This window comes from Protopterus annectens, chromosome 1.part0 (assembly GCF_019279795.1).
Source record: "Protopterus annectens isolate FY-2018-M chromosome 1.part0, PAN1.0, whole genome shotgun sequence".
Taxonomy (NCBI): Eukaryota; Metazoa; Chordata; order Ceratodontiformes; family Protopteridae; genus Protopterus; species Protopterus annectens.
This window is the reverse complement of record NC_056725.1, coordinates 606,787,245-606,802,918: the sequence shown is the minus strand read 5'-3', so window position 1 is coordinate 606,802,918 and position 15,674 is coordinate 606,787,245. Positions and strand designations below refer to the sequence as shown.

General features: G+C 39.6%; 1 protein-coding gene and 1 long non-coding RNA gene across 2 annotated transcripts in view; one reads left to right on the top strand and one right to left on the bottom strand.

Annotated features, from left to right (window-relative positions):
- The window catches only part of LOC122793590, a 181,244-nt gene extending 167,297 nt beyond the window's left edge, over nt 1-13,947 (bottom strand). The window contains exon 1 of the long non-coding RNA XR_006363492.1: nt 13,871-13,947. This is a non-coding gene — a long non-coding RNA (uncharacterized LOC122793590). The remainder of the gene's footprint in view (nt 1-13,870) is intronic.
- HHAT (hedgehog acyltransferase) overlaps nt 1-15,674 on the top strand; it is a 3,149,942-nt gene that overhangs the window by 8,113 nt on the left and 3,126,155 nt on the right. The gene's annotated exons all lie outside the window — the stretch shown is intronic.

Genomic DNA, 15,674 nt, shown 5'->3' with positions numbered 1-15,674 from the left:
GGGATGAGGTAGGTGGTGGATAGGAGTTGTTTGGATGAAAGAGAAAGGTAGCGTTTGTGACGATAAAGCATTCTGAGCTTTTGATTTTTTTTTTTTTTTTTTATATTGGTTTGTAGATGGATAACAAGTTTTGTGTCTGATGGGAACCACTTTGCTCTCCCCATGTAAGGCACACTACTGTGCACTTGTGATAAAGGCTACCTCATACACAGATGGTTGGCCACAAACCAACTCCAGGGCCACCCTTACTTCAACTCCCTTTATTCAAGGGATTGTGGAATTAGATGGCCCTGTTCTATTTCCTCCCCTGACGAAGGATAGAAGCACTGCCATCCACATTGCAACAGCTCTAACAAATACCTGAGACATTAATTGAACCCAGGCCACCTAGGTCATAGTAGAGGCTTTCTGTCTGCTGCAGTGGAGCTGTTTTTTGTTCTCCATGTTGTTGTCTCTGTATTGACCGATGAGTCTGTGCCCATATGCAGTTAGAATTCTGTTAATATGTGTTTCCTGTTAATATGTGTTTCATTTTCTGTGTACCCTAATGGCCTTGGTTCATATCATACAATTAGACTATCCACCTATAGTTAATAGAACATATCAGTTCCATAGTCCAGCTATTTGTTGCAGGCAGTACACGTAATAGCAGCAGCCCAGACATCTAATGTTAGACACACCTCAATAGGGCAGTCCATCTACCTTATGTTACCAGTACACGTTAACTCAGAAACCAAGCCGTCTACTGTTGACAGTTTACATCTCATGGGCAGACTAGTCACCCAGCCTTGTACTTTAGGGAGTAGACATAACATGGGAAGAACGGTCACTTGCTGTTGATAGTACACTAATTTACTGTGGGCAGCTCAGATACCTAATAGCAGCAATATGCATAACATGCTGAACAGCCCTGTAGTCCTACTGGCAAATAATCTGTGCCATCTTTGACATTATACATACTGTGGATGTCATGTTCTCACTGAAGTTGCAGCTGTGTGGATACTAAGTTTTGCTGTTATACTGACACTTGCATGCATATTATAGCTCTGCAATTTTTTTCAGGCATTGCCTTTTCACTGTGTAACCTATTGTGTATCTTGTAGATCAGAGCTGTGCCTATACGTGTTATGCTATTTGCTTATAATTTTCACTGTCTTGCTGCATTTCACTTTACGTATTGACATAGCTTTAATGTTATCCTTTAGCATGGATGTCTATGAATTGTTTGGCCACATGCCAAGCACAGTGTATGGTGCTGGGGCCTTCGCTCATCTCTAAATGAGCTTTACAGAGAAATATTCTTCATCTTCTAATAACAGCATTACAAATGATAAATTTTCTTAATAAATTATTTTTACATTTTCCGCAGTTTAGCTGTATATTTTTCTTGTATAGGATTAACGATGGCCCATGAATTAAACAGTGCAGTGGTATTGTTGCTTAAAATGTGTGTCTGTGTGTGTGTGTGTGTGTGTGTGTGTGTGTGTGTGTGTGTGTGTGTGTGTGTGTGTGTGTGTGTGTGTGTGTGTGTGTGTGTGTGTGTGTGTGTGTGTGTGTGTGTGTGTGTGTGTGTGTGTGTGTGTGTGTGTGTGTGTGTATGGTGTGTGTGTGTGTGTGTGTGTGTGTGTGTGTGTGTGTGTGTGTGTGTGTGTGTGTTGTGTGTGTGTGTGTGTGTGTGTGTGTGTGTGTGTCTGTGTGTGTGTGTGTGTGTGTGTGTGTGTGTGTGTGTGTGTGTGTGTCTGTGTGTCTGTGTGTTGTGTGTGTGGTCTGTGTGTGTCTGTGTGTGTCTGTGTGTGTCTGTGTGTGTCTGTGTGTGTGTGTCTGTGTGTGTCTGTCTGTGTGTGCAGATCTTTATCCTTTTGAATGTGACATTGCCGTGAATGTTTTCAGGTAGTATTGTTCAAAGGACAAGGAATTAACTTTTGATCATTTCAATTTTCTCCTCCTTTCCTAGGTATTCCAAGGCCAGTAGGTCTTATGGCTATTCACACCTTGCCTGTACCCTCCCTCCTGCTGCACTTCCTTTCCTCAGAAATGCCATACCAGATATTCCCAGAGTAAATTTATGACTACCCTTCTAGTTATCTAGGTTAGTCATGCCGCTTAAAATTTAGGTGGTGGAGTTTATTCCAGAGGGTAGGAGGATGCTATGTTACTAACATGTCACTAAACCATGTTTTATTTATGTCCTGGTGAAGATTTAGGGCCTCTGTTTTAGTACTGGAGATATTTAACTTGTATAGATACATGAAGTTCAGGACAGCCAGTATGGTGAGTGAGACAAAGATCTCTCCCCTCAGAAGTCTGTAAGACACTGAATAAAATGATAGTGCTTCCAGGCTGTCTTGATAGTTCTGGGACTTTAGGCTCATGACCTGTTTGGTTAGGAACCCTTTAAGGTCTTTTTAATTGTTTGATATGTTTAATGTGATGCATCCCAAGTGGTGTGCTATATTCGATAACTGGTCTGATTAATGCTGAGTATAAGGTAGTGATTGCCTCTTTACAGCTTGATGGTATTCTTTTAACACTTAGCTGTGCTACGTAAAAGGTTTTCCTGACAATCGCTATCATATGGTAGGCTGATAACTCTCTCTCTTTAGACTAAATTCCTATGTCCCTGATTACATCTTAATTTTATTGTAGCATGTTGTCTATACACTATGATGAGGGAGGGGTTGTCTAGCAAAAGTGATATGACACATTTTGTCATATAACTGCACTGCCATAGATCTTACTGTTGAAAATGCACTTTGTCTGATGGAAAACCCCAAAGGAGTTCTAGTCAATATAATTGTAATGTGACTGTTATAATTAGGTCTGGTAATAAACTTAGATGCCAGGGGTGGACATATCCAACTACCGACCAATCGTAATTCTATCTCCCCTGGCTAAAATATTAGAAAAATGTATCCACCGTCAACTAATGTCCCACCTTATAAATCAGGAACTCTTATCTCCAACACAACATGGTTTCCGTTCAGGTCATAGTACCACCACAGCACTGTTAGCATTTACAGATACCATAAACCATAACAGGAACAATGGTAAACTTACATCAGCCCTTTTCTTAGACCTATCAAAAGCCTTTGATATGGTTAGCCATGATAAACTCATCTGCCATCTCAAAAACCTGGTTTAGACAATCAAACAGTCTCCTGGTTCAAAAATTATCTTAAGGACAGGCAACAAGCAATGCAGTGGGACAATAACTTGTCTCCACTTTTACCAGTCCCACTTGGGGTACCTCCGGGATCAATACTAGGTCCCTTGCTATTCTCAGTTTTCACAAACAACCTCCACTCAGCTGCAAATAGCACTAGCCTTATCCAATATGCAGACAATTCCACTATAATATGCAGTGCCTCAACACTGGAAGAATTACACAATAAAACCCAAGATAATTTCCACTCAGTTGAAATTTGGCTTATTGATAATTGCCTCATTCTTAACCCCAAAAAGACCAAGTTCCTGTTATTTCACCCCTCGCAATATACCAGCCTTACCGCCACTTTCAATATCCTCTCTAAAAATGGTACGCACATCACACCCGAATCCCACACAAAACTACTAGGCGTCACTATTGATAACAACTTAAAATTTAATATCCACATAAATCTAGCTATTAAAAACACTCACAGAAAGCTAGGTAGTCTCTACAAACAAGTCCTTCTTGACCCATACTGCTAGGACCACAATTGCTCGTACTCACCTCCTCTCAACATTACTTTATGCATCCCCAATCCTAACCAATCTATCCAAAACAGAAACCAGCAAACTGACTTCCTGCTATAATCATATAGCGAAATTTGCTAATAACACCTCTTTTAGAACCCATCACTGTCATAACCTAAAACAATTGGGCTGGCTTGAACTGCCAAATTTACTAATCTATCATCAATTTATCACTCAAAAGCTGCTCTCCCACCCAAATAAAACACCGTCTTTAAGCAACTTAATTCAGCAGTACTCCTGTCCTAGGCAACACTGCTCCACGGATAAAGTACTGTTAACAGTTACTAGATCCCACAACCATGCCGGTGACTCCCTCTATTCATCTTACATATCCAAAATTTGGAACTCCCTGCCTTCATCCATTACCCTGGAATTGTCTCTAACCAAATTTAAAATGTCTGTCAAAAGCCATCTTAACAACAAATGGTTATGTCCCTGCTCCACACCAGACTAAATTCAGTTCCACTCCACTACTGCAGTAACTCTTGCCTTACATACAGTCTCTTGATAGGACTGCACAGTCTTATCAATACCCCTTTCAGATGCATGATGTGGCTACATAGTTAACATACCTTAATATTGTTTGTATATGTTTGATCTTTTTAAATGTGCTTGCCAATGACTTAATGTTTGCTCATTATGTTAGTATATTTTGTTTGTATATTTTGCATAAATGTTTCTTTGGAGCTTTTCTCCTCAGGCCTCCACTGAAAATGGACATGTATCCAGTTGGACTATCCTGGTTAACAAATGTAAAATAAATAAATAAGTTACTAAGTTTATAAGTATATGTGGCCAGTAGAAGGGTTGCTTTGTCAGTTACTGGAAAGCAGTGAATGTTTTATAATTATTAGCAACAATTGGTTTAGGGTTACCTAGGTATATAAACCTGCATATCTTGTTCAGTGTGTTTTTAGGCAGCAGGTATTATTGTTAGAAAGCAGTGCAAGAATTGGAAGACTGGATTCCAGCTTCGACAGCAGTGCATTCAAGGCAAGAGCTTTAATGGCACTATCAGTTCTGATGATGGCACTGCACATAGCTTCACAAAAGAGTTGTCTGCCCATTTAGTTAACTGTGTAGCTGGCAATGTCAACCAGAGCAAACTATAATGAGAAATTAAAAATCAAACTTCCCTGGTAGTCTTCTAACTCAAACGTTACAGTAAATAAAATTATTAGTACTTGATTATTGTCCCTGTTGAAGTGATACCCCGACCCCATATGCAAAAATGGCGAAAAAAGGGTTGTGGATGGATGGATTAAATCCTATAACCAACCCAAAAGCCCTCATGTCAAGGATTGCTTCAAAAACATAACTAAAAGCTTGAGAAATCTATTGGGTCTGCTGAAGCAGCCCATGACTATGTTGGCATCTGAAGCTAAGGGCAATCAATAAATCTTTCTTCAGCTATATTAGGAAACTGAAGAATAACACCAAAATGGCACCACCTATTCAGATCCAGTAGACATTGCCAATATGCTAGTAAGTAAATTCAGAGCCAATTTACTCTGGAGACATCTTTCCAAAGTCCAGTTATCCCTGAATCTGCCCTCTATCACAAAGGAAAATGTACTGAAGGTGCTTTCCAAGACCAAACATTCTACTTCCATTTTGCCTCATAGTATACCTCATTGCTTAATAAACAATACTAAACACGCCCTGAAAGAGACACTTAAATTGTTTAATCTGTTTATTTACAGGTTTTGTCCCTGAAGTTTGGCTCACTGCAAGTGGTAATGCCAGCTCACAAAGGAGATCCTACTACCAACTTAAGAATGATAGGCCCATCAGCCTAACAAATATCATCCGAAAAGCCATGAAAGGTATTCTAACTGGCCTTATAAAGTATGATATCAAAAATCTGAAACTTGACCTGCAACAGTTTGGCTTGGTCAAGGGACGATCCTGCCTAATAAATTTAGTTAACTTTTTGAAGACTGCTAAGAGGTGACCTGTCTGGCATCCTTGCATCTCTAAATATGTATTTTTTTTTTTTTTTTTTTTTTTCATTTCTTATGTGATTCTGTTCACCCGAGCTGTGCCTACAAATGGTCCATTGAGATCAGTCCACTACCCTGATAAACAAATATATAGTTTCATTTTATAATCTCTAAATACTGAAATATCGAATTTCATTATCTCAAAACTATAAAGCCGAATTTTCAAAATACTGCAACCCCAAAAGTGCGAAATTCAAATTCGCGAATGTAAACACACCATACACCACACGACACATACACCATCCTTCTCGCACTACAACAAGCAAACAAAACGCATACAAACACAAAACCACAGTTAAACCTACCCTAAAATAAGCAGGGGGGAAAGCCTCCCTGCACCCCTCAATGTGGGGGACTGTGCCCGCTACTTATATACAGTAACTCCGAGGTTGCACCAAGACAGTAAACTCACCATTACACACTCTCTACAGTCCCCTCGCACACACACGCATCACATATATGCAAACACCACCACTTTCAGCACGTAAACACTCCTACTTTCATCTACCTACCCTAACCGACACCTAAAGCTTTCAAACACACTCCCATACACTCAAATACCTACTCAAAACCCATAAAAAAATATTCACTTACCTTAATCTCCAGCCAAATCCACACACTAAACTATACATCAGGCACACAGTACATCCCACATCATGTACCAGAACACCATAAACATGACTTCGACATTTCTGGATTCGAGGTTATGAAGTTTCGCTATTTTACAAATTTGACTTTATGGTCTCAAAATACTGAAATTCGATATTTCAGTATTTCGAGATTATAAAGTGAAACATTATATATATATATATATATATTTATATAATATACATACGCATCCACTGACCAAATACTGATGGACCTACTGCACATTGGCAAGTCATATGTCATCAGAAATACTTGGTGTAGTAGAGATCTAAACCTCTTATGCAACATCAACAGAATATTTTGGAGGGATAGGTATGTATTGCGGAGGGTATCACTTCTCTGGAACAGACTTCACATCCACGTAAAACAAAGCTCATCCCTGTCTATTCAGATGCAGCTTGGATCTATAGATGAGTATTAAAAAATTGCTCTAGGACTACCCCCTTTGCTGCTAAAATACTGATATCTCCTAAATGCTTTATCCCATGCATGGGTCCCCTGAAATTGTCTATGGTATGATTCCAGTTATTCTCACTCTGGGTAATATATATATAATTATCCACCATGAGATTGGTAAGGTCAGTCTAACCAAATGAGATAGAGTAATTCAAACACCAAAAGGGAAATTGACTAGGTTTAAAATGGCCTATACGGGCAGCTAGCCTAGCATTTACATATGAACCTATAACCGGGTTAGACAGGTTGTCGGCAGTGGCCATGGTGTCTTTTAAACTTACGAAGGACATTTGACACTATACCCCATGTTGACATTGTACTAAGCTTAACACTAAAAATAAATCCTTATGTGGCAAGATGGATAGCAAACTGTAAGTTAGAGCCCGCATTTTGTGAGTGACAGATACCTCATCAGTAAGTATGAAGGTGACCAGTGGGACCACTTCTTTTCAACATTTTCTTTTCTGATCTCCAGACTGGAAATCAAGGCCTCCGACTAAGTTTGCAGAGAATTACAAACTATTACAAACTAAGGAGTTATCGTCAAGTCCCCTTCTGATACCTAACCTTTCAGCAAGAACTTGCGGGCAAAAAATTCTGTTGTACTGAAAATGGCCTGAAATTGCACCGTGATGTCGCAAACCCCTTCCCTCAGCATACAGCATTTATACTATACCTGACTCCAGAATGACAGTGTTGATAGGGACTTTGGGTCATGGATTGATAATTCCCTCTTTTCGATCATGTGACAACAGTAGGCAGAAAATTATTTTATTTAGTGTAGCTGAGTGCCAAAGGAATATCATCTAAATCTAAAATGGTTATTTTTCTCTTATATGCAGCATTAATTAGGCCAATTACCGAGTATGATGCCCCCTTTGAGATGTACCCCAGTAGACCTAGCAGACAACTAGAAAGATTCCAGAGGTTACTAAGAAGATCATGGGCTAAAAGACCATGAGCTGCCAAGAGAGACTGGAAGCACTGTCCCTTTATTCAGAATCTGACAGGTTGTTAAAGGGGAGATCTGTGCCTTGCTTTCTATGGCATTAGAGTCCCAGTTGTCCTGAATCTTTTATATTGACACAAGTTTAATAGTTTCACAAGTGTCAGAACCAGGGACCTAAATCTTTAGCAGTAGATAAAAAAACTCACTGAAACAGACCAGTCACACAGTGCCTCCCCCACTTCTGGAACAGACTGCATCCCTCAAATTAAGCAGTGTGATGCACTACCTTCCTCTACACAGGACCTAGATGATTGTATGAGTACCCACAAATCCACCCTTGGCTTGACTGGCCTAGCCCTTGTAGTTGAAGTGGATATGGTCTAACTGTGGACACTGGCAAGGTGGAAATGGTCACACAATTCAATTGTCTTGAAATTCCTATGAATAATGTTGCAGAGAATTCATTTTTAAAAATTTTGAAAGTTTTCAAAGAAAAGAGGTGGGTCTGTAATTCATCAGGGACAGGTGGGTGGGATGTTTTGGGAAGTAGGATGGTGGTGACATACTTCATGAGATATGAGAAAGCTGTTAGGAAAAGGTGTATAAAATCTTGTAAAAGGATATGAATAGGAAGGTGTCATGTGCACGTAACAGCATTGGGACTATGTTGATCACATTGCCAGGTATATTTAAACCATGTATTTACTTTTCAAAACTTTACAGGGATAAAGTGGAAGTGAACTGTGGGCAAACTGGAGATTGTTATGAAGAGTTGTGTTAAGGTAGCAAAATAACTTCAGATAATACAGTTCAGCAGGGAAGAATAGTCTTGTTTATTGCAGAGAAGACATGAGTGCCTAGTCAGTCGAGGTTCTGTCTCCTTGAACCTTGATTCTTTTCAATTATTTTTCTTTAAATGCAACAATATAGTAACTAAAATGGTACAGCCAGTGACAAATTAGCAATAAACACATTTGCAATATTTTTGCTAAGAATCTTTTGACTCTGTACCTTCCATATTAGGCACAAGTTCTGAATTCATAATAGTTCCAGCACAGCCAGTGTAGAAAGTTCTTTCTTGTTGGCCGGAAATAATCCATCAGAAGCAGATTAAAACGGTCAGGAATCTGTTTTGAAGTGAAATGTACTTCAAAATAGATTATTGACTAAACATTTTTCCCTTGTCTTACACTTCTCCCTTCACATTCACCCATCCAATGCTGTGAAACATTTTTCCCTTGTTTTACACTTCTCCCTTCACATTCCCCCATCCAATGCTATGAAACATCACATAATTCATATATTTTTTATGACTGGTATATAGCAACAAGTCTGCAGATGGGTAGACACTTTTTCACTTGCTGACAGACATCCTTCACGTGCAGTTTCTTTCTGTCCTTGGCAAGCACAATGTTTATACAATTGTTTTGCAAACCTGGTTTTATTGGCTATCAAAACGTTTATGCCTTGATTGAATAAAAATACATTTTGAATAACTTTTATCAGCTAAACATTCCCTCTCATAGAGATTATTTATGTCATTAGCTAAAATCTTGCAGTACCTTATCAGCATTATTCTTTTCAGTATAACTCCTAACTACCCTGGAAACTTAAGATCCAACCCAACACTCTATTAGGTGACTTCAACTACCCCTCCATCAGCTGCAAAAACTATTCATGCACCAATGCACTGCCCCAACGCTTCCTGGAATTCATCAGTTCCAATGCCCTGGACCAGCTCATTCTTACCCCGACTAGAGGAAGCAACATCTTTGACCTGGTTATTACTAACATGAGCAACCGTTGTTTTACACGAATAGTCAATTCCTCCTTGGTTAGAGCCAACCACAAACTAATCACCATGGAAATCCACATTTCACCCACACCCCCCCACAAAGGTATCCACCCTGAAAAACTTCTCCAAAGATGACTGTGGACTCCTAAAAACAGAGGTGGCTAACTTCACAGCACCCATCCCAACGGAAAATAGATGCATGACTGCTTAATCATATACCTATGCACTGTACGAACACGTATATAAATGCATGGAACTAGCCATACCAAACAGAACCAAGATGCTATCCTCCCAAAAAAGGAAGCTGGTCTGGTGGTCACCTGCCATTAAACTCTACAACAGAAGGAAGAAACTGTTGCAGAAAAAGGTGAAGCCCAAGACTGGAAAAATTCCCTTATTAGCCTCAACAAAAAGTTGAGATCCCTCATTAAAACCTCCAAAGTCAGCTATGATGGCAGAATTGCAACAGACACTAAACAACCACAAAGCCTTTTATAGTTATATCAAGGATCTCCATGGCAATACACAGATTTGCTTTGACTTGCTGCACAATGGTAACTCCTATATTGAGCCAACAGATATTGCCAACATACTGGCCGACAGATTCAGTGCCAACTTTATCCCTCTCTTCCCCCTAAAAGACCAATCTCAATACTGGAAGAATGCCAGGAACCCAACATTACTGCAGCACAGGAACCCAACATTACTGCAGCACAGGTTAAAGCTGCATTGTCCAAGGCCAAGAATAAAGCTTCCATGGGACCCGACAATATCCCTGGCTGTGTTCTACCTAAATTACAAAGTGAACTGGCACCACATCTGTGTGCTCTGTTCACACAGAGCCTCAGCTCAGGCTTTGTCCCTATCGAATGGCACACTGCTACAGTCATCCCTCTCCATAAAGGAGGAGCGACTACAGTCCCTGGAAATTATCACCCCATTAGCCTGACGAGTCTGATATATAAAGCTATGGAGCGCATCATCATGGACCTAATTAACAAGGATATAGGCAATCTCCAAACTCTAGATCCCACACAATTTGGTTTTGTGAAAGGTAGATCATGCCTGCTCAACCTGGTTGACTTCTTTGAGTCAGTCACCAGAGCTGTGGATGAAGGTAAAGCAGTTCATACAGCCTACCTCAATCTGGCCAAGGCCTTTGATACCATTCCTCACTCAGGAATTATTGATAAACTCAGCAAACTAGGCATCAACCCCTATATCGTTAGGTGGGTTGCAAATTGGCTCACAGATAAGAACTCACAGTGTGAAATTAGCGGACTCCAAGTCAGACTGCCGACCAGTCACGAGTGGAGTCCCACAGGGATAGGTCCTGGGTCCTCTCCTGTTTGGCATTTACTTCTCAGAAGTCCAGATCAATATGGAGGGACTCAGGCTGACCAAATTCACAGACGACTGCAAGGTGAGAGTCATTATCGGCTCCCCAAGTGATGGAGACATCCTAGAGAAAGCCCTCACTGAGACTAATGACTGGTGTCGAAACCATGGCCTTAAGCTTAATGCCAAAAAATGCATAGTCATCCCCTTTGGGAAAAACTCCATTCCCACTAATTGCCACATTGATGGTAGCCTACTGAACACTGAAGGCATTATAAGAGATCCGGGGACACAGGTTGACGGCAACCTCTCTTTCAACCACCACATTGCCACTGTTATCAGAAAGTCCTATGTGGCACATCTCATTACCAAGGGTTTTGCATCCAGGAAGATAGAGGTCATCATTTCTCTCTACTCTTTGTGTGTAATGCCCCATTTGGCATGTACCTCACTAGACACCTGCAACAGTTGGCGAGGCCACAAAAGTACCTCACAAAGTGGATCCTAGGCCTTAAACATATGTCCTATATGGACAGACTCAAAAAAACTCTAGCTATTCTCTGTCTCATATTGTCTACTAAGAGGCGATCTCTGCTTGGCTTACAAAGCCATTTCTGACCCAACTCCGTTAGAAATGCTACATCTAAAGAAATCCCTCCACACCACACACTCCAGAGACCTCAGCCTCATTACCACAATCAACAGAACATTCTAGAGGGACAGATTCATAACCCAGAGACTACCCATGCTCTGGAATAGACTTCCTGTACATGTCAAGCAGAGCACCTCACTAGCACTCTTCATGCGAAATCTTGATGAGTGGATGGGTGATAGAAAGTTCACTCCCGGGGATCACTCCAGTGGCTCTACTTCATAGAGGGACTGGGAACTAACGATGGGCGACACAATACCATGGCACTTTTATGGGCTAGGCTTGTAAAGGCCTCAGGGACGTTTGTCTAGTACACACATATGAACCTATAATGTAGTCAGAGGCACTGTTTCTACTCTATCTTTAACTAGGGCATTTTGCAGTTTGATGCTTTTTTTCTGAATTCTAGAAGCTTCATAATCATTTATACATGAATAAAATGGTTTCTAGAAGTATTATATTGCTTCTTTAACATATGATATTTCTGCAACTTTCTGTATGATTTCTAGGTGGCTGCAGATAGCATCTGCATTATCTGGACTAAACGAGCATCACTCCATTTTGATGAGCACACACACAACCAACATTAGAAGCAAGGATGAAGTAAAGTGCCATTCTGTTCTGCAGGACTACATTGCGCATTGCACTCATTTCAGTTGTAATATGATTTATTGTTTCAAATGTAGGATTACTTAAAATTTCTAGTAATTTAGACAATTTACATAATTTCCCATTTTGATTTGACTGCCTCATAAGCAGGTATGGTTTCTCATTTCTTTTGTGATCCTGTTCACCCAGACTGTGCATGCAAATGGTCCATTATGATTAGGACACTACCATGGTAAATAAATAAAATTTCTGCTTCAGAAATAGCAACATCACCAAGATCCATGTGTGGTAGTCCTTTAAATGCAGTGTGTTGTACACCACGATGATTAACTTGAGCATATTTTTGCTAATTGGGTTTAGAATATCAGTACTTGCGTATTTTCTCAACCAGATTTCAAAAGTAGCATGAGTTGTCATGTTTATACAAAAACGGGTATCGCAACCCTAGAAGGGGTGTGTAAAGAAGTAAGTACTACTGTGTCACAGAGGGTATGAGGCACGGAGAGTAATAACTGTAAAATCTTCGAGTCCTGGGTGCTGTGCCTCATGTCTTGTGTAAATACACAGTGGTACACTCCATTACAACTCCTGCATTCCCAATTATCGTGTTAGCAAAGGGAAGTCACTGATGAATATACTGACCAACTTTTCATGGCCACTAATCCTAAAAAGCAAAGTTGCCTGTAAGTAATAGTGAGTAATGGTGCACTGATTCCTCACGGATCGCTGCCTTTCCCTGAGTAGGACTGAGGGCCTCTTCCTATGTGAAAACCAGTCTGACAAAATAGTAGTTAAGACTTTACACACCCCTTCTTAAGGTTAACACCCATCCTTTCGTGAAAATATAACTAATTATCCCACTTCGGCAATCTGGTTGCGATAATACGCAAGTACCGGAATATCTGTTTCTCTGGTGTTCCAAGCATTACAAATTTTAGTACTTCCTTATTATAGTGGCCCCGGCGATAGCGGCCTTGAGCGATGCAAATCAGGGATTACGTATGTTATGAACAAGTGTGTGAACAGATTAATATTCCTTTAAGAAATGCTGCAACTAAAACAGTAGTGAATGTTGTAACTTGGGGGGGGAGGGGTGATGTCAGTCTTCAGAAAGGCTTTGAACTGTAAGCAGCTTGGGTCTATGTGCCTATATATTTTTGGCTGCTTTGGCAAGGTATATTCTTCTACGGCTGCACGAATATGCACTAAGAAAGGTTCATTGTAACAGGTAGCTGGCTTGTCTGGAGGTTCTCTTGCTATCACTGACCAAAAAAGTCAGGGTCAAACTTTTCTTGGTAAGCCCGATAATGCTCTTGGTTAAGAAAATGCACAGTCCAAGCAGCTCAACTGGGAAAGTAACATTGTCAAACCACCGTACAGCCTCAGGGAACGCAAGGTTTTGTAAATGTATCAAAACGCTGCTTCTAATATTATACACATTCATCTTATTCTGATTACACTATATACTGTCTCTGACGATATACGCATTGCAGCAGGTAACATGCATAGAAAATAGTAAATTAAACATCATCATATGCCCAGTAGCTGACACGATGTCTAAAATTTAACAGTAATATCGACCGCAACGTTATTACACAATCTGAACTAATTAAAGTCACACAACAGGAAATAAGTCTGTAAAATACAACTACTTTAAATCATTTACATTTCAAAAATAGTCTTACTTCTCCATGACGGTTGCTTTGGCAGCCATATTTTGTGATTAATCGCCATGTTTCCTCTTTACCTAACTATATCGTCAGGGCCACTGTAATAAGGAAGTACCCAAATTTTTCCACTAGGCAAAGTCTCTGAATGCCGTATAGCTGGAATAACATGGCCTGTGTAACATCCCAACCAGGAATATGCTTGATCTCCCCAAATGTAATAAAATTCATGCAGTGCTGCCATACTCAAACTTTCAACCCCATTATGTATTTTTTGAGTGAAATTGCAAGTACTCCTTTCAACAAAAGGTGTTCCATTTTTAATGTAATAAGTATACATACATACAAATATTTCAGGCATGGGCATTAAATACCCTTCTAGCTTGCCAGTATAACAAAACACTTGTTCCCGTAATAAGTGTCCATGCTGTTTTTTAAAATATCTAAACTAGTACTTGCTTTAATGTAATTTGGTAGTCTTTTCCGTACATCAGCTACTCTGTCAGAGAATCAATTAGTACAGTTCTCATTCCTATAGAATCTTCTATATAGGTTGTCTGATTCTCTAGTATTATTTGAATAACCCCAAACATTCCCAGAGATAGTTGTCTCTCTAAATGCTCTATATACCTGGATAAGATTTCCTCTTGGATATCTGTAAGACACTGTAAAAGTTCCGATATTTTAGTCTTTCGTAATTTTCACATCCATGGATGCCCTTGGTATATTTCTGCTGTACTCTTTCCAGTTCATAATTTTCACATCCATGGATGCCCTTGGTATATTTCTGCTGTACTCTTTGCAGTTTACTCATGTTTGTTTTCTTATAGGGTTTCCATATTGTTATTCCATACTCAAGTTAGGGTCTAAGGTAACTAACAAATAATGACTTCATCATTTTTGATTTCCTAGACTTTATAAATCTTTTTATACAACCTATAGTTCTATAACTATTGTTAACCAATTGGTTGATATGATTAGAAAAACTCATAACTGAATCTACCCATATACCCAGGTCCTTAAAGGAGTCTACAGTTTCAATCACTGTGTGCACTGTATTAAATTTCCTTTCAATTTGTTGTCCAGATCTCATATGCTTAGATTTTGATGTATTTATCGGCATATTATTTTTTCCTGTGCCCTAATGGTCAATTTAGTCAAGTTATTTTGCAGACATGCCTTATCACACCTGTAATCAGTTTACCCAATTTCAGGTTATCTGCATATAGACTGTAGAACACCCCCGATGGAAAAAAATAGGTCTGAAAGATACTATATAAACAAGTAAGGGCCTAAGAGAGAGCCCTGTGGGACACTGACTGTAACCAAGAATTTTGCCTGTCCAGTTGCTGTATGATACTTGCCATGTCCTATTTGTAAGCCATGCAGCTGTCCATCTTATCAAGAGTACATCAATACCTAGTTGTACTAATTCATTGCTCAGTGTTTTGTGTATGACTGTGTCAAATGCTGAAGTTAAATCTATATAAATTACATCACAGCACAATTTTTCATTCATAGCTGTTATTATATTGTTATAGAAAATCATGTTACAGGTGGTAATAGATCTGTTTTCAACATATGCATGCTGATATATGGTTTCAGGTCCCAACCTATCCAGTTCTGACAATAATTTATCCAGTGTTTCCTTCCACAACATGAAAGTAAATTTAAGGGTCTATATGACTCTGGGTTTGTCCTGCTCTCCTTCCCCTTGTCTTCTAATAGCCATTGATAACTACAGCAGAATTACTGAAAGGAGGTAGAATTATGTTTCACTTTTCAATTCTTAGTATGAAACGCTGACCTGACATCTGCATCA